General features: G+C 44.1%; 1 long non-coding RNA gene across 1 annotated transcript in view; it reads left to right on the forward strand.

The window, feature by feature from the left end:
- Positions 1-4,611: 4,611 nt before the first annotated feature.
- The window catches only part of LOC132250617 (uncharacterized), a 54,380-nt gene continuing 36,545 nt past the window's right edge, over positions 4,612-22,446 (forward strand). Inside the window, exons 1-2 of the long non-coding RNA XR_009462209.1 lie at positions 4,612-4,698; positions 16,985-17,114. This is a non-coding gene — a long non-coding RNA (uncharacterized LOC132250617). The remainder of the gene's footprint in view (positions 4,699-16,984; positions 17,115-22,446) is intronic.

Genomic DNA, 22,446 nt, shown 5'->3' on the forward strand with positions numbered 1-22,446 from the left:
TCCTCCGGGGTGCAGGCCCCTAGATCTGCATGCAGGATGACATTCATTAACATTCCCCCAGCTCCCAATTCGATTCCCCAGCCCCCTGTTCAATTCCCTGGCTCTCTGATCGCTTCCCCCAGCTCTCTGATCGTTTCCCCAGCTCTTCCTAGGAGGCATGGGCCCCCAGATCTGCACACTGGGTTTCATCAGGCTGCCATAGCAGGCTGGAGCAAGTGGCAGCACTGCAGTCTTTCCAGCGCTTGGTGCACAGATTGGGGTCCCACGTCCCCTGGGAAGAGCCGGGGAAATGATCAGAGAGCTGGAGAATCGAACTGGGAGCTAGATGTCAATAACAGAGCCCTTCCCTCCTCTTCCCCCTCCCTCTCCTTAGTTTCTGTTTAGCTGCAAGGAAGCCCGGCTTCAAAACTCGAAACGTTTAGAAACTTCTGAAATGTTTTGAGTGCCCTCGTTTTGTTTTGAAGCTGTTTCAGAGCCTTTTGTTTCATTTCGATTTCACTGTTTTGAGCTTGAAACACATCAAAACAACTTCGAAATTAAACACCCATTGAAATTTCACACAGCCCTAAATAACAGCCCTTTTGCACTGCTTTCCCTTCCTAATCTCTGTACAGTTCACCCAAGTATAATTATGATCCAGAGCTGAGATTTATGTGCTTAACTGTTATGCGGATAACCAGAGTTTGTTACAATGTAAGCAACAGGCAACAAGTTGGGACTGGCATTCTTTTATGCAGATAATTGACTTAAGTGCCTGTCCCGTATTGCTTCTCCTAAGCTGAGCAAAACCAGAAATGCTCTGATGCTTGAAAGGCTTTGAGATGGATTATTTCTTACAATGTTTGGAGTTCACATACCAGGCACTATATTGATGGATGCATTAGTTTAGAATAATTTTGATAGGTTTACTATGTCTGCTTTTATTTGGGACATACCAAATAAACAATAGAAGCTGTGAGGTGAGTAGCATTCTTATTGTACTCATTTATATGAGTATCCAGTATTCTCTGTCTACTCATGGCATCTCATAATACTGCTAGTGTCAGAGATCTAGGAACAAATTAAAAGGGTTAATTTAAGTCTGTGACTATTTAATTCCATACCATGAGCAAACCATAAATGGTGCAAGAATTTTTTAGCTTTCATATTCATAACAGGACTTGAGCATTGGAAATTTTGTTTGAGAAAGAAGTCAAAAAAAGGGCTTGCCTCTAAGGTGCAGTTACAGTATTTTGCGGTTTTTTTAAGCTATATTCCTGTATCCCCCAGAAAGGTGAAACCTGTTGCCATGGTTGTGTGAGCAGATTATTATTTGTGCTTGAGACGCAAACTTCCAGCTGTTTTGCATAGGTCACACAAAAAGTAATTGTCCATTAATTGTAGGGACATTAATAATGTCTTAATTGGGATTCCTAGAAGAATATACAGAAAACAAGGGAAAAATCCTTCCTCTGTGAAGCAATAATCACTGCTTTGAACATTCCTGCTAGTGAAGTCACCTGCAAGGCTGTTTGTGGAAAGTAAACACAAATAGAATAATATAAAAAAATTTTTACAATATTCATTCAGTCTGCTTCCCTTTCATAAATGTCTGAACTTAGTGAAATCTGTAAAGCTTGGACATTCACAAAGGATCTAATTTTTAAAAGTGCTGTGCATACAGCTCTCACTGGCATAAGAGGGGAGTTGTGGGTGCCCAGTAGCTCTGAAAACCAGGCCTTAAGCTCTCTTTTGCACTTTTTTAAACAAAGGAGTACGTATCTACATGTTGTTTTCTTTTAAGCATGCCTTAGATTGGACTGTACTTCTGTTAACAAGCTGCTATTTTGCCCCCGTATAAATATGATATTCTTCTTTTAGAATTGCTTTTGCAATCCACAGATGGAGTCGTGCATAAAAATACTGTGGAAAAACTTAGCTTAACTGCACAAAACCATATCTGAATACAGTCTAAAAGGTCTTACTTATAATAAGTCATTGACAATGTTTCTTTTATTATAAATAAGTTAATGAGAGGTAGCAAGATTCAATGGAGCCAGCATTTGCCACCCCAATTGGCTTCTTTTCTTGGCTTTAACTTGCTGTATGATCTTACACCCCTTTTCTTTCTGTGTTTCTTCCTCTTTTTACCTGTTTAGTATGCAGGTGCTTCTGAGGATGGACTTTCTCTTGCTATGCTTGTGTAACTTCTGTTTACAGTTGGTTGTAGCCTCTAAGTCAGAGGTTCTCAATGTTTTTAGACCCGAGGCACCCCTTCAAAACTTTTCAGATTTAGCAGCACCCCATTAAAAATGAATATATTATGAATATTATAATATAAACAATATAATTTGATTATTAATTACTATGCTATTACTATTGAGCCCTGGAACTGTAAGGGACAGAGCCTGGGGATGCCTGGCCAGCAGAGGCAAGGTGCTGGGCTACACACTCAGGATGTGGGAAGTGGTGAGGGGGTGGGAGGGGCAGGGATTGGGCAAAAAGGCACACAAGGCCTGGGAGGGTAGGGGGGCCTGCCCAGGGGATGCTGTGGTACAGTCACTGCAACCCCTACAGCAGACAGGTTGACATATACTGCATGCCTTCTGCAGAGCCAGACTGAGGATCAGCTGTGGCAGGAGTGCATGCTTTTGCCGCAGCCCTTCCCAGACTGACCCTGCATGGTGTCGCCCAGAAAGAGGAATAAAGGGCAGTTGGAACTGTCCCCTGAACCTTGGTTTTCAGGAGGTACATTAGAGCCAACCTGAAAAGCAGCTTCTTCAGAAAGGGATATCTTCCTGCATTATATCGTGGTTTGGTTCCAACATACCTTCTGAAAACTAAGGTGCTTGGCAGTGACAGGCTGGAGATAGATGCTGCTACCACCAGGTAGAACTACCCTGAGCACCTTTGTTTTCGGGAGGCACATTACAGCTGAATTGGAAAGAGCCGCAGCAGCAGTTGGACACTTGCCTGCATAATGTTACGTGGGCAACATGCCTTTCTGCTGTAGCCACTTCCCAGTTCAGCTCCAGCGTGCCTCCCAAAAACCAAGGCACAAGAGGCAGTTTCATCCTACAGTGGTGATGTCAGTGGGGCTGTCAGGTTCACACACCAGCCTTGCGGGGCCATCTCTCTGTGGTTGAGAACTGCTGTGCTAGGTGCTCCTGTGATAATAAATCATAACAAGTTCTTACAACCATAATTCCTACCTTATCAAAAGTTTCTCATCTATAAAAACAAAACGAAACAAAACACCCAAATACCAATTTCTAGACTGAGCAGCATTCAGGGACAAATTATATTGTTGTGACTTGAAACCATCAAATTGTGCATATAGCCAACCCATGTAAGTACTTGATTATTTTACTGTTGCCTTTATCCTCTCTTCCCTCCTTTGTTGCATCTTGTATCAGTTAGCATGTAAGCTTCGTGGGGCATAGACTGTATCTTACTGGGTATTTATATAGTGCTTAGCAAGAACCCTGTTTGGAACTTTTCCATACTACTGCAAGGGCATGCCAGTGCTGGGCGAGGGGAAAATCTATCATCCTGCTAACCTCAGTCCAAGGACCAGAATATCTGGTTCCTGTTCAAAGGGGGACTATGCAGTAATAGCAGTGATATTTTCCAGCCATTTGAAAGGGAGGAAGCTAAATCCTTTCCCCGGAGGATTTGGCACAGTCCGCTAACTTGAAAGCAGATTACCAATCAGCAGAAGTTGGCTCTCTGAGTCTTTTAAGATAAAGATCCATATCGTGTGTCTGAAACTTTCAGGTAGAGTATGTGGGCTGAGGTAGCCTTGACACTGGAGCAGTAGAGGTTCGCAAATGTAATTATTTTTCATGGATTTTAAAATGTATAAAAGCACACTGTAAAGATTGGAGATTTTAAGGGCCCTTGGCTCCTTGGAAGTTTTTGAGATCAGTCATCTTAATCAGAGCTATGTTGATTTGTCAGGCAAGTTGCCTTTTATTGCTGGAGTTAGTAGTTTCCAAGAAAGCTGGTAACTAAAACCTTGTCCTTTTTAAATTAGCATCAAACCTTACAGAACTGACAAATATGTTGTGAGAAACAATGAGGTTGCTTTTTTAAAATGCCAACTTTCATATGAAAAACATCGTCTTCACAATCCATAGCAACTTCACCCAATTTACTTGATAAATTGCTATAGCTTGCCTTGAATTAGCCACTTTGCAGAAAGTTCACACACACTGCAAGCTTTGAAAACAGACATATAGTAGCATTCAGAAGGAATGGGGCATGACAGTTACTTAAATTAATGCCTTCTATTTCTTTAAGTATATTGCTCAAGCAGCTAGGCAATTTATATCAGTAAAATAAGTACAGATGCAAATCAGTGGGATCTAAACTAAAAGGTATTATAAAAAGGTTAAGTACTACAACCAGGCCAACTCTCCTTTGCAGAGCACATGGCACATAACAGGATCCAGTGTTCTGTCACCTACAAATTAAGTCCTGTCACAGTATTAGATACATGACACTCTTTTCTTTTCTATCATCATACTACCTGAGTACCTCACATGCATTTTCCTTACAACACCCATGATAGGTAAGGAGTATTATTATCCCCATTTTAATATTATTTTTATTATCATTATACCTAGGAGCCATGGTATTGACAGGCATCTGAGACACAAAGAATGTAATCTGTTTGAACATAGGACTGAGTACTGAAGGGACCTTCTACTATTGCAGGTAACCACATTATAAACTCCCATTCCTAAACTGATCAAGATATAATTTAAAACTGGTTGGGCACATCTACACATGCTATTAATTCAAAGCAGGCTTACTGTGCAGTAAAATACTTCCCTGCCCATCAGGTGGTTGCTAGCAGCTGTCCTGGGTATGGGGCAGCTGTGGGCAACCCTTCTGCTTGGCAGGGCGGGGCATGGGGCTTGCTGGCTGCTGCCCTGCTTGACATGGAGCCAGCTGCTCTGGAGAGCAGGGGGTGACTGGGAATCCAGCTCTTGCCTGTCCCCCAGAGCAGTTCTGCGCTGTATGGAGCTGACTGCTCTGGAGAGCGGGCAGCGGCTGGGAATTAGGGCTGTGCGATGTTTTGGTACCTGATTCGATTTGGCGGAGATTTGGCCCAATTTGTTGGCTGAATCTCCAAATCTGAATCAAATCAGAGTACCCTTTAACCTCTCCAAATCAAATCAGAACCCTCTGAATCAATTCGGAAAGATTCGGCGATTAGGACATAGACATAGCTTTAACTGTTTTTTCTAAATAGTTCTAGGTAGCAGGCAGCTTGTCCACACTGCAATGCTGGGGCACATGGAGCATCCCACATAAGCACAAAGAGCTCCCAAGCGTGCTTGGCAGCAGACCCAGAAGTGGACCAGAAGCACTTCTGGTCCACTTCCAGGTTCACTGGGGAGCACACTGGGGGCCCCCCCCATGCTCTCCCAGCTTAGCAACTGGTGCTTCCTGGGCCTGGGGCAGGGGGCATCTGGGGTCCCACTGCAGCAGATCTCCCAGCTGGGGGGACATGAGGGCCCCCCCCTTGCGCTCCCCAGCAGAACAGGAAGTGGACCAGAATACTTCCGGTCCACTTCCGGGTTCACCACCAAGCACATGGAGGGCATCGCTGCACTCCTGTGGGAAGCTCCATCTGCCCCAGCATCGCAGCATTCACATGCTGTGCTGGTACCTCAAGGTACGTAGAAAAAACATTTAAAGCTGTGTCTATGTCTGAATCGCTGATTCTCTGAATCAGCATCGAATCTTCAGATTCGGATTTGGCTGAATCGAATCAGGGACAGTGATCCAAACTAGCGAATTGAATCACTGTCCCTGATTCAGGCCGAATCCAAATCGAATAGGGCCTGCTTTGCACGCCTGTACTGGGAATTCAGCTCCCAGTCAGAGTCAGCATGTGTGTTACTGTGCAGTATCTACTATGCAGTTAGTTTACTACCTGTATTTACAGGTAGCAACTAACTGTACAATAGACTAATTTACTGCACAGTAAATGTGAGCATATGTAGACAGCGATGCTTTACTGCACAGTAGACTAATCTACTGTGCAGTAAAGCGTCTTACATAGACACAGCCATTGTGTTGTTGTCCCTACTCTAAATGGAAGGCTTTTCCACAACCTCATCAGTCTAAAGGTTAGGAATCTTCTTCTAATTTCCATCCAGTATTTATTCATGACCATTTTATACCCCTTTGTTCTTGTGCCTGTGCTATCTTCTAGCTTAAATAGCCCTTCATCCTCTGTGGTATTTATCTTCCAGATATGCCTACAGAGTACAGTCGTATCCCCTCTTAGCTTTCATTTTGCTAAGCCAAAATATAATCTCCTTTCAGTCTCCTCTTGTCCAGATAAGTTTTCTTTCTCTTGATAGTTCTAGTAGCCCTTCTTTGTGCTTTCCTGAACATGTATGACCAGAATTGCACAAGGGTTTTTACCTGAGGTTCTTGCCAGTGCCTTGTAAAATGGCATTCATACTTTCTAATTTGTATGGGCAATAAAGATGCTTAGGGCAGAAACTGTTTTTTTGGCTCTTTGTATATGTCAGGTTTTTACTCATGAGTAAAATGCTGAGGCACTACTACATGTCATAAATGACATGAAATAACTTGGATAAATTCTTGTGCCTGTAATCTGTGTTATCTGTGTGATCCAGGCTTTCCTGTGTCTCACACAAAAGACCAGACATTCACTTAGGCTAGTATTTATAAACTGTCCCATATACGAAATATAAATTACAGATAGTGTATGTCTATCCACCCCCCTCCTCCCCCCCCCCCCCGAGTTGGCTACCATCCACAAAATATTCCAGAGAGCAAGCTTTGAATAAATTTCAAGCAGGGAGAGGGAGCTAGCTCAGACTCCATCCCAAGCTGCTTCCCACTCAGAGCTTTTATCTTGGGAGCACATAGTTTTTGCAGCATTGAGGGGCAGCGTCTTTATCTTATGAATCATTAGAGCATCAAAAGGTCAAGACTATAATCTGATTTTTGAGAGGTTGGAAGATTGACTGTTGGTGATTGGTAAAGAGAGTGAGGATTAGTCCTGCAAGCATCTTGTCCTCAGACAACAGTAACCTCAGAGCACATGCTGCATAATAGAACAAAAGACTTTGCTCTCAGATACTTAGGCTCAATTAAAGAAACCTGAGAGCTTCAGTATTGTTCAGGGGGAGAAGACACATAGCAGCAGGGAGTTTGGGAGACAGAGGTGTTATTAGGACAGTTTGTGTAGACAGGGTGGAGAAGAACAACTTTTCCAACTGGAGGTTGTTGAAAAATTTTGAGTTTGAAACCCCTTGGTTCTGCTGGTGCCCCTTATCCCCTAGCCACAGCCCCCTGTTCCCCTGGGCCATGCTGGTGCCCCTCACTCCCGATCCACAGTCCCTTGCCTCGCCCCAGGCCTGCTGAAAGGGGGCCCCAGCTGCCTCTGTTTTATTTTGGCCAGAATGTGAGCAGCAAGTGTGGACCCCTGTGTATGTAGACCAGGGGTGGGCAAAATGCAGCCCATGAGTCAGATGCAGCCTGCCAGGCCATTCTATCAGGCCCACGAGGCCCCTAAAAAATTTAGAAAATTAATATTTATTTGCCCCTGGCTGCCTGTCATGCAGCCCTCGGTGGCTTGCCAAAACTCGGTAAGCGGTCCTCTGCCATAAATAATTGCCCGCCCCTGGTATAGACACTGCCCTGTGCCACTGGGCCAGGCATGCAGCTCCCCACTGCGAAGGACTGCCCTGCCTCCTTCCCCCGCTGATTCTCCCCTGACTCCTCCTGCCCAGGCACAGCCCTGCACCTGGCCACTGTCCCTGGTGCTAGCAGGCAGGCACGTGCGTGCACACATGCCACCCCCTCCAGCCTTCCGGACAGTCCCTTGGACCCATCCCCCGCTCCTGATACTTACCTGCATCCAGTGGCTGGGGCTGCTCCCATGGCCCGGCCTCACTCTATGCGGGCTACATCTGTATGCACAGTGTGCCCGCTGCCTCCAATTGTCCCAAGCAGCTGCTTGCTGGCTGGAATGCTGCCAGCCTGCAAGGGGAAACCTGTGATTTTATGGGCTTTTCTGAGGACCTGGCCGCAACCCTTTCAAATATTCTTGCAACCTATTTTTGGGTTGCGACCCACCTGTTGAGAAACGCTGTTCTAAACAATTGCAGGAAGCTTCCAGATTGCAGGACCCAGTTCTCATCAGGGACTTTAATTATCAGGACATCTGCTGGGAGAGAAACACTACAGTGCACAAACAGTTAATCAAATTCTTGGACAGTGTTGGGGTTAACCTTTTGATACGGATGGTAGACAGGCCAGTTGTGGGGGGCAGAGGGACCTCTTCTCAACTTACTGCTCACAGAGACGAATTAGTTGAGACTGTGACGATGACCATGAATAGAGTTCAAGATCCTAATGGGCAGTACTGTACCTAGAGTCCTGGTGGCCCCGGAAGAACTTTTAGTCTTGGGCCCCCCTTCACCAGAGACAATGATGATAATAATTGGACAGTGGAAAAATGTATCATTTTCAGGCCCGCTGTCTGTCTGGGCTCCAGGCGGCTGCCTGATTCACCCATTCCTGTGTCTGGCGCTGCTAATGGGAGGGTGAAAGGAGAGCAGCAGAATAAAGACACTGAATTTGAGAAAAGAAGACTTTAGAGAACTCAGTGAAGTAATGGGCAGTATGCCCTGGGAGGCAAATCTGAGGTGAAAAGGAGTCCAGGAGAGCTGGATGTACTTTAAGGAGAGTGGGAACAAGCCATCCTGATGTGACATAAGAGTGGAAAGTGCCACAGGAGGCTAACCTGGATAGGCAGCCATCCCTTCAATGAGCTGACCCTCAAAAAGTGGGTATTTGTGGATTGTGGCTGGTTTGCACTTTTATCATGCCGTAAATCAGTGTGCAGCACGTTGCAATTTATGATGAACATGTTAATTATGCCCTAAGTGTAACATTTGCTAGGGCCTATGGCATAGGTATCCAGAAGGCAGTGCATTCAATTGAAACAGTGTAGGTGAAGGCTATATCCTATGATGATAAAACTTATGTTTAGTATGGTTAGTATGAATTCAGTGAACCATTTAGGCTTAAACCAATTCATAACTGGATCAGACATCTAGGGTAGCCATTATGTTTGAAGTGGGGACCATACCTATCTATGTGTTTCTGCATCACCTTCCACAGCAGGTCCTTAACCCTGACTGTAGAGTTTAGGCTTTATCATAAAATAAATAACATTATCAGATGTATGTCTACATTGCCTTTACTTTTACCTTATAACACAAACTCAAATACATTTTTTCTTCCTCTTTACCTTTGCCACTGTTTAGAATATACTGGGCAAATTCTGCCTGTGTTTTAATTCAAGCCCTTGTTAAAAGAACTGCTCTGATAGAGTGCAAATACCCTACCATATATATCCATCCAGATACCTCCAGGATGTTGTGATTTTTAATAGCAGGAAGTAAACTGAAGCTGAGATTACAGAATGCTTTTTGTGGGATTTTAATTATACAGATGTCAGTGTGTTATAAATTATATACATGGTGCTTCTAGTATATAGAGGGATACCTAACTTTGGTAGAGAAAGCTAGTTCAAGTGCTCACATTTTAAGCTTTGTATCAACAAAGAAATAGGTGACCTCTTCAGGGTTTCTTTTGTTAAGAATATTACTTCTACTTGCTGCTGTTCTAATAGGTTTCTTTATATCAGTCTTGGCACCATGACTCAGAGGACTCACACCCACACTGCACATTGTACTGAATAAGTAGTTTTGCACCTCTGCAAAGCCAGTGATATTTACAGAAGGAAGCCAATCAGAAATGAATTTCACCAATTGCTTATCCTTCATTCTAGAAGGACTTCATAACGGTAATACTTTGTATTTCTATAGTGCCTTTCAATCTCTATATGGTTTACAAACATGAGTTAACTCTCACTGTACCATTGAGGTTGCTAGTATTGTTCATATTATAGTCATGTCCAGAAGCCAGCCTGACTACTGAATCATATAGATATGGTGCTCTTTTGAAATGTGGGTGCAATTTGTTCATCAGGGGGTTAACATGGTTTGGGCGTTTTTAAATGGGTTGAACAGAGAATATTGACAGACACTTTCCCTCCTCAGTATTTCATCCTAGTTTTGCTTCTGCAGAAGGAAATATTTCAGAGTAGGACTCTGAGGCCCCTCAGGCCAGGTTTGGCCCGTGGGCCAGATGTTGAGCACCCCGTCATGGACCATTAGCTCTATCTTCCCTTAGTGTCTGTCCTTCTGCCACTTCTACCTGCCCCTTGTCTGTTTGTTGCAGATTCCCACCCTTCCTTATTTATTAGCTTATTTCAGCCATTAAAAACAATTTATCAGCTAGGCTGTCTCAGACCTGGAGGAAGTGACAAAAGGGGCAAACACCAACACAATTTTGAATAAAAGGGGAAACCCTCTGGGAGTATTTGGAGGTTTCCTTGTTGCGATGCCATACTTGTGTTGGCATTTGATAAATCAGTGCCACTCACATCAAGAGCAGGTCTGTCTGTAAGTGCTGCCGGATGCTTCTGGATCCAGAGGAAACCCAGAATAGTAAGGGTGTCTAGGTCTCTTCCAGTTTTAGTATAAGGACAGGAGGAAGGTGGGAGTTAAGAAGTTGGTTTCTCCTTTATGTTCCTTATGCAAGTTTATGTACGGTTTTGAGCAAGGGATATTTTCCTTGGTAAAGGGATTTCTTTGTTAACCCTTTGATAGCTGTCCTTTTATATTCTGGTATTTTCTCTGGCAAATTGTTCTACTGAAATGGTCTGTTCCATGCTTTGGCACCTGAAAGCATACAAAAAGCTTCAAAGGCCATGGGCATTTTCTGGTACTTGAATTCTGATCCAAACTCTGCTTTTACAGAATTGTGGAGCCAGCGTCACAATGGTTTAGCTGCCATGAAACACAATTTGCTTGAATTGCTGCTTGAACTTAGCTCCTTTTAATTTTTTAAACAAAGCCTCTCATATATGTCACCACCTCTGCATTTCCCTCAAATTCTACTTACTTGAGACACCTTTGGTGGGAATTGCAGCATGGACCCAGATTTAATGTATCTGCCTATGCTCCCCAGGAGAGTCCTTTCTTTTTGCGTACTTCACTAGATTTTGGAGCAAGCGGCTGTGCTGCATGCTCTTTGGATGATTTACAAAGGTTGGGTAACTTAAATTGTCAGAAAGAGATGGGAACTGAGGTCCTGACACTGCTTTTCTCTGCTCAGTCAGAAAACTAATGTGAGGTTTGGCTGTACAGTGAAAAGCAGGACTGGTTCCTTAATGAAAGTCAGTGCTGAGAGCGCAAGTGGGAGTAGATTCTGTTCTTGTCTGGAAGGTGCCTGACAGGTCTGGGAAAAACTTCCTATCACAGTGTGAATGCCTCCACCTTACTGCCTTTAAGCCTCTCTTTAAAACCTTCCTCTGCCATGATGGGGTGGGCTGGCTATCTGTGATGACTTGACACATCCCTCTTTACTTTCTCAATTCCACACTTATTTGTCTGGTTGCCTGCCTTAATCCTACACTGTAAGTTCCTTGGAACAGGGATTGTGTGGTTCTTTTGGTGCAGCATTTAGTATGATATGACCCTGCTGCTTGACTAGCGACTCTAGGTGCTATTGTTGGATAAGATAATTCATTGCCAGTGGTTTGGAGAATGCTATCTTATGTCTCAACATTTATCTCCTACAGCCATAAAACAAGACAAGTGTGGATAGAAGCAAATCATATAGACTGTGGGAATGAAGAAAAACTGAAGTTGAATAAGCACATGCAGATGTCAGCAGGATTTTTATCTGTTTGATTCCAGTGTCTGTATGAGAAGGGTTAATATTGAGCCTTTGATATTTAATTAGAACCTTCCCCATTTGGCATTTCCCCACAATATGACTTGCAGTCCTGTTAGGATACCACTTATTTCAGCCAGCAGACACAGCAACTTTAAATCACCCTTTATTATACTTGAATATATTTTTCTAATGTTATTGCAAACTTCCATTTATTAAGCTGTCATATTTCATTTTTCTAACTGTTTTATAAATGTACAATTTTACAGTCCTTGTAGCCTAGGTTGTGGGGAGGAATGGAAAGATTAAAAATTCAGCTTACGTAAAGTAATTGTTAATACCTTTCCCTAATGAATTAATCACTGAAATGGCACTAAGGATGTGTAATAAATAATGCTACATCTGTATCTGTTTCCTCAAGCTAGTTACTCTCTTTCAAGTTGAGGCACAATGTAGTAGGGCACAGCTCTTTCATCTTTTATTCTGTTTGAACTGAATTCATATTACCCAATAATATAAAAATGATCTGGAAAGGAAACAAAAGGTAGCTTTATATTTTCTTTTGCTTTAGCAAACAATATTTTATTAATAGTCATTTGGAGCACTGGAGAATAAACACAGGTTAAGTGTAAGGGCTTGTGCTTACAAACACACAGTTTCTTCTCTCTCATAAAAAAATCCCTTTGAAGTTGGTTTTACTACTCACCTGAGTAAGGAGTGTAAGCTCAGGTCCTGACATTAGAAACTTGAAAAAGTGAAAATAGAAATGAAATGAAGCAGAGGTGCAGCAATGCATAATGTATGGTATAAAAAAAGAGTGGCTATTTGTTTAGCAAGTGTGGGTGCCTACATAAACATAGTTACTTTGTCTTTATATAGCACTTTCTACTTTCAAAGTGCTGTGCATGCATTAATTAATCTTCCCAACATGTCTGTGATATAGTGAAGTACTGTACTTATATTATACCGTTTCACAGCTAGCAAAATATAGGCAGAAAGGTTGTCATTTGCTCAAGTCTAGAGAGTGAATCAGTGTCAGAAATAGAAATTAGGGAATTCCAGCTACCTGTTCTGTGCTCTGATCACTATTTATTGTAGAATCAGTTCAACAGATCTATTGAAATAATATAGCATAACACTTTTCTAAAAATGGCCCCACTGTAAGTGGCAAGGAACTAAGGGCCTTGTTACACGATGCACTTCGAGCTGCTCCGGTGTTGATCAGTGTTAGTGCTAGCTCCAGTTTGGAGCAGCCACGCCTTAAGGTTAAAAACTTTCTCTGATTGTCCCCAACCTGCACAGCTAATACTTGCCACTAGAGGGCTGGTGAGCAGGGCAGTCTTCTATCCCTGTCCTAGGTGGGCAGTGGAGGGGGGGTTGACAGATGGGCTGGGGGGGCAGGAACATGAAGCCAGGGGATGGAGAGTTTTTGGGATGGGGGTGGGTAATGAAATAGGAGGTGGAAAAGAAATAGGGGCAGGGGAAGGGTGGTGAAATGAAGGAAGTGAGCCACTGAAGGGTAAAATAAAGGGAAAAAAGAATTTTAAAAGAAATAAAGAGGAAGTAAATGAAAAAAGACGTCATATTTTAATACTTTGGGATTTGGGTGTGGAGGGTTCTGGCCATGCTTCCAGGGGTGGCTGGGTGGTGGGAGCAGTGAGAGAAGGCAGTTTTGGAAGAGTTACTGCCCCTGTCCCAGGAAGAAAGCCCCAGCTTATGGGGACGAAATCCAGCCCTCCAACCTTGTTCCCCACCCCCACCCCTCTAAGCCCCACTTCTGGACCCATCCATGCCCTACAACATGGCTAGCTAGCATGTATTCTGCAGACTGTTTGCATGGGGTTTAACCCCTGGAGGTGGGAAGGTCACACCCCTGGTGGCAGTGGGGGGAGTTGACTTAGTGCCAGAACTGTCCCCTGGGCAGTAGAGTTCAGGAAGTGGAAAGTTTTTCCACACAGAACAGGAGGGGAGGGGAGGGGACACTACATCTTGGGATGTTGGAGGCCTGCAACTTTTGCAGCTCATCTGTGGGGAGTGGCCACCCATTAATAGAACACGAGCTGGGTAACACAGATCAGAGATAAACCTGCCCTGAAGTGGCGTAACTTTAAGCTGCCTAAAGTGTGCTTAAAACTAGTTTCAGGTGTAAATGTGTGGACAATCCAGGGGCTCACCCTCAAAAGGGGCCTCCCACCCCTAGAGCTGCAAGAGCCACCTAAAATTAATATGTAAAAGCAGACTTAAGATATTGCGGTCTGGGCAGACTAACAAATTGTGCCAAGTTAAAAGTGGGGAAGGGGTTTACTGCTTATTAACTGCTCTGTGGTAACTTCTTTATGTGTCTGCTTTTGTGGCAAGTGAAAGCTAACTGTGGTAGTTTACCTCTAAATGAAACAACTGTGAAATTACCATTACTTAGCTTATCCTTATTTCAAAATAGAGCAGACATACGAAGTGGTTACCATGGATCAGCTGACATGCAGAACTTCCCCCCACAATTCAGAAAAAAATTATTCCCTAAATTAAATTTGGCCTCTTGTGTACATCCTTTATCATTCAAGCTGGGAGGCAAACTTGAACCCTTGTGTTCAAAGTAAGCATTTTTTCCAAATGAGTCAAAAGTAGCCTACCCCTGGCTGAGCCAGAAGGAACTGTGATAAGCTTTTGTCAGCTGGAAGTCACTCTTTGCACATCTTAAACTCAAGAGACATATTCTTTTTCAAGGTCTGTAATTTGCTCGGGGGGACTGTGCACAAAATTTTCATATAATATTTTGAAAATATGTCCCTGCAAGTGTAATGATGATGATAATTATCTGCTATTAAAAGTACTTCAGATTTGCCTTCTGGAAATAAAATTTTCCACACAGTGTACTGTACTCGACTGCTGTCTCCATATGCTTGCACTGTCTGCCTTCAGTGCAGAACTTTATTGGCAGAGATTAGGCTCAGTTCTGCAAGGTCCTGAGAACTGTGGCCCCATGAATAGTCCCATGAGTAATTAAAGAGTAATTAAGAGAACCACTTCTTCTTCCCAAACATTATTTCTTCTCTTCCTTAGTTCTGCCATGTCAGGAAGTAGGACATAGAAGGAAACCGTTAGATTTTTCATGTTCAGTAGTTGGCCATAACCAGTTGCCTAGAGGGTATTGAAAAGGACTTTAAGGATTGCAAGGTCTATGTATAGACTCTTCTGTATAAAGATTTATTACATGGCTGGTCTCTGTTCTGATGCTCAACTTCCTGTCTCTGCTGATTTAGGGAGATGAGATGTACTTCTTAAATACTGCTACAGCAAAGAGTGCACATCTGTCAGGTCTTCTGCCAGAGTCTTACATACAGTCAAGGTTCTTGGGACCCTGTTTTCCTAGGCACAGAAGGAGAACAATAACAGCTATTGACTTCAGTGAAGGAACTTCAGAAGAGGGATCCTAGCTTCTAAATTACTCAGCTGCCATGGGTTTAATAGATTTCATAGACATTAAGGCTGGAAGAGGCCTTGCAAAATCATCAGGTCCAGTCCCCTGCCCAAAGGGCTGGCAGTCAGCAGCAGTCAAATGATCCCAGCAAGATAGGCATCCAAGTGTTTCTTAAAGGAATCCAGAGTAGGTGCCTGCATCACCTCTGGGGGGAGTCTATTCCAGGCCCTGGGCACTTGGACAGTCAAGATGCTTTTCCTTATGTCCAGCCTAAAACAGTCTTCCAAGAGTTTGTGACCATTGGACCTAGTCTTCCCATGGGGTGTCCTGGTGAACAGATGTTCTCCCAGTTCCTGGTGCACACCCCATATATACTTATAGGCTGCCACCAAGCCACCCCTAAGCCTACATTTTTCCTGGCTGAAGAGTCCTATGTCTCTCAGCCTCTCCTCATAAGGCCTGCTCTCTTGTCCTCTAATCATTTGTGTAGCTGTCCTCTGGACTCTCAAGCTTCTCCATGGACATAGATTTTCAAATTACGTGTATCTAGTTTAGCTTTGTCAAATCTGACTGACTTTCATAGTAGGAACAGATAGATAAGGAAGAGCAGGAAAACACCAAACCAAACCAAACCAAACCAAACCAAAACAGTGTTTTTCTGCCTTTGCTGGTGCCAAGGACAATCTCTTTGCAGTTCTTATTTCCTCTTATGAGGGTTTCAATATTTTGGGCAGTGCACTAGCAGTGTTCAGAGGATCAATGTTTTAAAAAAGCAAAGTTGGGAGAGTTGCAAAGTTTTTTAGAGTTCTGTGGCTTAATCCTACTACTTCTCATCTTGCACCATCATTTACCCTTGCAGAGTGGCTAGAAACATGACCAAATCAATATGGTAGTGGGTTACAAGCAGTTGATGCTCTTTCAGACATATGTAAATGATAACCAAAGGTGCAGTGGAGAATTTGTTATCCAAAGGAGACTGAGCCATTGACACACTAACAGACAGGAACAAAAGGATTGGTTTTGGAAAAGGAAGCTTCTTTAAAAAACAAAATAACACCCCTCCCCCAACCAAAACAAAGCCCACCTGAATTTATTGAGGAGCATTGAACAAATGGGATCTGGGAGCCCACCATTATGGTAATGACCAACCTGCACTATATTTTAATTTCTTACCCCTTGAAAATTCAGCTCCTCCTTTGCCATCTCCTAACCTATCTGTCCCAGCTATCCAACAGTATTATACTTCCACTTTATAGATCTTGGACCAGATCTTCAGTTGCTCTACATTATTATATTATTTCACCTCTAGACTATGCACTAATATGGTACTAGAAGCTCATTGTGGTGAGCACTATACACAGAGACAAAGGCTAGGAATGGAAATGTACAGGTAAGTGAAACGTTCGAATGATTGGCCCATGGTCACAGTGTGGGCAGAGACCCCATGTCTCCTGAGTTCATTCAAATCTACTGCTTCATGCACTGTTCCATCCTATCTCACTAAAGGCCTTTCCTGCTCCTCTTGAAGCCAATGAAGCCACACTAGTTGATTCCAGCTAAGCATCTGGCTACGTGTTTTTATCTATCAGGTCCCCATAGAGTATAACTTGTATATTGCACACTTTTTGTTTAAACAATTGATGTGCTGTACATATTCTTTAAGGTCTGAAGACATTTAGAAAGGAATCATTAAAAGAAAATGGCATTCTGATTGTGCATGGTACATAAGGTCATTTTCACAAAAAAAATTAAATTTTAACTGCTAACTTTTTCATTCTGCAGATGGTGAAATGGATTTTGAAATTATTACAACGGGAGAAGGAATCGTTTAGATGGTGTTTTTCTATTTGCTTTATTGAACAGAAGTAAGCAAAATGAGGAGAGCTATTCAGGGGAAAAAATTCTGGAAAGTGTAAGTGGAACTCAATCTTATATGTGGGTGGACATATTTGGGAGGGTAGACAAAAAAGAAAGAATACTGTGAAGTGTGTAGTATGTTCATGTTCCTAGCTCTTCTATTAGGGATACCCCAATTTAAGAATTTTTAAGCATTAAGATGGTTTTTTCTTTCTCACTTTTAAAATTTAGGGTAGAATCCCATTTCTGTATTTCATATCCCCACTGCCCCCAAGAAATATAAATTGAGACCTGGGGAATATAATTCACTAATGGACTGCAATTCAAAGGATGGGAGATGCCAAGAGGTTGCAAAAAAAGTTTTAATTTAAAATATATCTAAGTGTTTGATAAACCTAATAGTAGGCAGGCAGTTCCTTTACTAAAATTTATCTGGTGTGATTAGTGATCATGATAGCAATCCTTTGAATTTGAAGTCATTAGGTATCTTTTCATTGGCACCAATAGAATTTGGTTTGAACTCTTAATTATAACCTAGTTTTTACAGAGATCTTCCAGAAGCACAGGTTTCTTTAAAACCAGGCTGGGGAGCTGCACTAGTACATGCCATCTATGCTGCTCAGGCCTCCTCTTGCTTGTTTTAATGGTATTTAATGAAATCACTCCTACAAACTGGTGTGGCCATGTTCTGAAACTATGCATTGAGATACTGCACAGGTATAAAAAGATTCTGTCTTTGTGCCCTAATGTGTGTTTTCATTTTCAGCCAGGATGTAAGGGGAGGAGAGAACTTTGGTACTTATCGCCCTGCCCACACTGCATTTAAGTCAGTACTTAGGGCTGTTCTTTCATTGGACAAATTAATCAAATGTACTTGGAGGTGGCAGACTGACTAATACAAGTGGTTTTACCACTGTTTTTTGAGAAGACCCTTGTTGCCAAGAATCATATAACTAGAATTATTTTGACTCCCACTATTGAGGCTTGTCTGTTAGTTTGACTCTGATTTATTGTGTACACCCTTAGAAAATGAATAGTTTGTTGAACCTTTATCTCTGATAATCCTGCTTGCTTATTATCACACAGAATGGAAACTAGATCTGTTGTGAGATGCTATTTGGATGATACAAACTACTTTCTCTCCATTGCCCCTTTCTAGGTAGGACATATTTTTGTATTAGTGTTAAAAAAATAAATGTAGGTTTGTTGAATCTCTAGGAAGCAAAGGAAAACTGAAGCAGGGCACATAGTGCTGGGAGGAGACATTCTATTGGTACCCAGGTAAAAAGGAATATTACAAAAGGGCGCCATTGATTAATAACTTCCAAAATCATGCTTGCTCAAATCTGATAATGCCTACTAGTCAGTGGATACGTCTACGTGAGACACTTTACTGCACAGTAGAGCAGTTTATTGTGCAGTAAGCATGTGCGTCTAGACACGCAACCCACGTTGCTATACACGCACATGCTTACTGCACAGTAAACTGCTCTACTCACGAGTAAATTTGGTACCTGAAAGTGCAAGTAGCAGATTTACTTGTGAGTAGTTACTGCACAGTAATGCACATGTAGATGCTAAATGGGAGCTCCCAGTCAACCCTGCCACTAGGGGGCCAGCCTCAACTTAGCCCCACGGCCCTGGGGCTGGGAGCCTCTCCTGGCCTGGGGCTGGCCTGGCTCTATGCCAGCTCCAGCCACAGGCCCTTAAAAGCCTGTGGCCTTGTTGGGGCCCCGGGGCGCACACATGCAGCCTGTGGCCATACCCAACTGTTGTGTCCCCCAGCACAGGCTGCAGGGCAGCTGATGCAGCCTGCCTGTATCCCTGCACCACTCCCTGGCACCACAGTGCCATGCAACTGCCAGGGCCACGCTGTCCAGCCCTGCAGGGTGTTTTAGGCTCCTGCCAGACCTGCTAGCACCCAAGGTCAATTGCAGCCAGCTTGAGGCCACCGGGGCCAATTCCACCTGGCTGCAGGTAGCTCACCGTAGCCTACCCAGACCCTGCAGCTGCTGCCTGGCACCACATCACTGCGCGGCTGCCAGTTCTGCCCTGTGTCCCTGTGCTGGGCGCTGTAGGCAGCTGCCCAGACCCAACGATATCACTGCATGGAGGTCCAGAGCGCTGCCATGGGAGCCACAGTGGCATCCTCCCTGATGCCACCTGCTGCCTCCTAGTGCCCCAGTTGGTTGCATGAGACTGCAGACCTGATAGCACTGTGGGGCAAGGCTGAGGTGCTCAGCCAGATCACATGGGACAGGCACTTCAGTGCCCACATTTACAAGGGGCTGTCAGGCCATATGTAGGAGCCTGGGCATAACCAGTCAGTGCGCCAGAGCTTCATAAAGGTCAAGGCCTTTCAGGCACAGTAGTCACTGTCACTGACCACAACCACTGGTCAAGGGCTGCCTGCCCTTTATGTGGCAATTGGATGCCATTCTCATGCTCCAGAGCCTTGGCTGCAGCTGTGCTGTGTACTCCAGGATGGGCACCCTGCATGAGCCTCTGCTATAGCCTGGCACCCTTGGTGTGTTGTATGTGAAATTGAAAACTGTACTTTGAAAATGCACAAGGAAGCTAGGGTATCTAACAGTTGGATTTATAGGGTCTGATTCTGATTGCAGGTCACTGAGGTGTAAATAAGTAGTGATACCAATGAGGACAAGGATGTTGCATTGTCATAAAACTGTTATAAGCAAAAGGTGAATCAGCCCCATAGCATCTTGCACACAGACTGAATCAGCAAGTGGGAAGTTATAAACTGGGTCCTGAAATGAACAGAAGATAGAGTGGACATGTCTGGGGAGTGAATGATGCACTTGCCCTTCTTAGGACATGTAAGAAAATTTCTTGTCACAGACTATTAGTACAAGCACTTACCTGCTCATTGTGACAGCAGTATATGAAGTAAGCACTTTAAAACCATTATTCTGAACCTCATAATTATATTACAGGTGAGCATGGGCCTCTACCCAGGATCTCTTGAATGTATTTTGACAGTATTTCATAGAAGCAGGACATTGGATGCTGTGGTTCCCCTGCTTCACCTGCGGCAAGTTAGGGTGGAGGTCTGTGTTGTGTCAAGATTGTAGTCTTATGTAGAGTTTAGATTATGGTTTGTATGGGATGTTTTTGTTAAGAATGATCCTTTCTCATAGTTTCATAGTTGGTAGGGTCGGAAGGGACCTGAGTAAATCATCGAGTCTGACCCCCTGCCATGGCAGGAAAGAGTCCTGGGGTCAAACGACCCCGGCAAGGTGTTCATCTAGCCTCCTTTTAAAGACCCCCGGGGTAGGAGCCAGCACGACTTGGAAGTTGGTTCCAGATCCTAGCCGCCCTGACTGTGAAGTAGCGCCTCCTGATGTCTAGTCTGAATCTATCCTCTGCCAGCTTGTGACCATTATTTCTAGTCACTCCTGGGAGTGCTCGGGGGAACAGGGACTCCCCCAATGCCTGCTGGTCCCCCCTGACTAGTTTGTAACAGGTCACTAGATCCCCCCTCAGCCTTCTCTTGTGGAGGCTGAACAGGTTCAGGTCCCTTAGCCACTCCTCGTAGGGCCTGCCCTACTGCCCCCTGATCATTCGGGTGGCCCTCCTCTGGACCCTCTCCATGCTGTCCACATCCCTCCTGAAGTGCAGCGCCCAGAACTGGATGCAGTACTTCAACTGCGGCCTGACCAGTGTCACATAGAGGGGGAGGATCACCTCCTTGGACCTGCTCGAGATGCATCTGTGGATGCATGACAAGGTGTGCTTGGCCTTCCTGACTGCGTCTCCACACTGTCGGCCCATGTTCATTTTGGCATCAATAATAACCCCAAGATCCTTTTCTGCCTCGGCACTGACGAGAAGGGAGTTCCCCAGCCTGTAGGTATGCTGCTGGTTCTTCCTCCCCAGGTGCAGCACCTTGCTCTTGTCAGTGTTGAAACCCATCCTGTTCTTATCTGCCCACCCCTGTAACATGTCTAGGTCTGATTGTAACCTATTCCTCCTGTCTAGTGTGCCCACTTCCCCCCACATTTTAGTGTCATCTGCGAATTTGAACAGGGTGCTTTTCACCCCCTTGTCTAAGTTGCTGATGAAGATGTTGAATAGCATAGGCCCGAGGACTGAGCCCTGCAGAACCCCACTGCCCACGTCCCTCCAGGTCGAATAAGACCCATCCACCACCACTCTCTGGGTGTGGCCCTCCAGCCAGTTAGTGACCCAATTGACTGTGTAGGTGTCAACACCACAGTCCCATAATTTTTTAATGAGAATGGGGTGAGAGACAGTGTTGAAGGCCTTCCTAAAGTCCAGATTACTACGTCCACTGCTATCCCTGCGTCTAAGGATTTTGTGACCTGGTCATAGAAGGCCACCAGGTTGGTCTGATGGGACCTGCCTCTAATGAACCCATGTTGGTTGCCCCTAAGCATAACCTCCCCTGCTGGCCCCTCGTGGACATGTGCCAGGATAATTCTCTCAAAAAGCTTACCCAGGATCAAGGTAAGACTAACTGGCCTATAGTTTCCTGGGTCCTCCTTCCTCCCTTTTTTGAAAATGGGAACCACATTGGCCTTTTTCCAGTCCTCTGGCACCACACCAGAGCACCACGAGTGCTCGTAAAGCTGTGCCAGGGGTCCCGCAATGACCTCTGCTAATTCCCTCAGCACTCTGGGGTGGAGTTGGTCAGGACCAGCTGATTTAAATACGTCCAATAGGCAGGGGTTGGACTAGATAACCTTTATGGGTGCATCTACACATCGCCCTACGGCAACATTGTTACTGCGTCGTAACTTCCTTTTGGAAGTACTAAAGCGCAGTGTAGTAACTGTCCATATTGCACCATGCGCTTGTCGCACGGTTAGTTTTAGCTGCTACTTCGCCATAGTGGCATGCTAAAATGGGGGAGCATGCCGCTATGACAAAGTAGTTGCCAGTCATGTGTAGACTCATGTAATCACTACATTGCTGTAGCACATCATATGGTGATGTAGTGTGTTGCTACAGCGATGTAGGGTGATGTGTAGACGTGCCCTATGACTATGATTTACATATGATATTCTTGGAAATATCGGTTCTAGGGTGCAATTTACTCAGCAAATAACTCTATGGACCAAATACAATTCTGATTTATAAGTGAATGCACCTTCCCTCCTTTTATGGAGTTGCATGTTCTGCTGTTAGAGCTGAATTTTGCTTTTTATTTTTCATAGTGTGTACATCTTAAATCTAGTGGGTCCCAATTTTGGCTCTCCTGATCTCTTTGCTTCACTCTGTAAAAGGAATGGGATTACTTCTTTGGAATTTTCTCTGTGTGAATAGTGTGCGGTCAACATAGTCCCTGTGCTGCTCTCCTGCAAAGCCCCAGTATACAGGGGTTTTGCAAGGGAGGGAAGCAATTA

Source organism: Alligator mississippiensis, chromosome 5 (genome assembly GCF_030867095.1).
Source record: "Alligator mississippiensis isolate rAllMis1 chromosome 5, rAllMis1, whole genome shotgun sequence".
In the NCBI taxonomy this organism is placed as follows: Eukaryota; Metazoa; Chordata; order Crocodylia; family Alligatoridae; genus Alligator; species Alligator mississippiensis.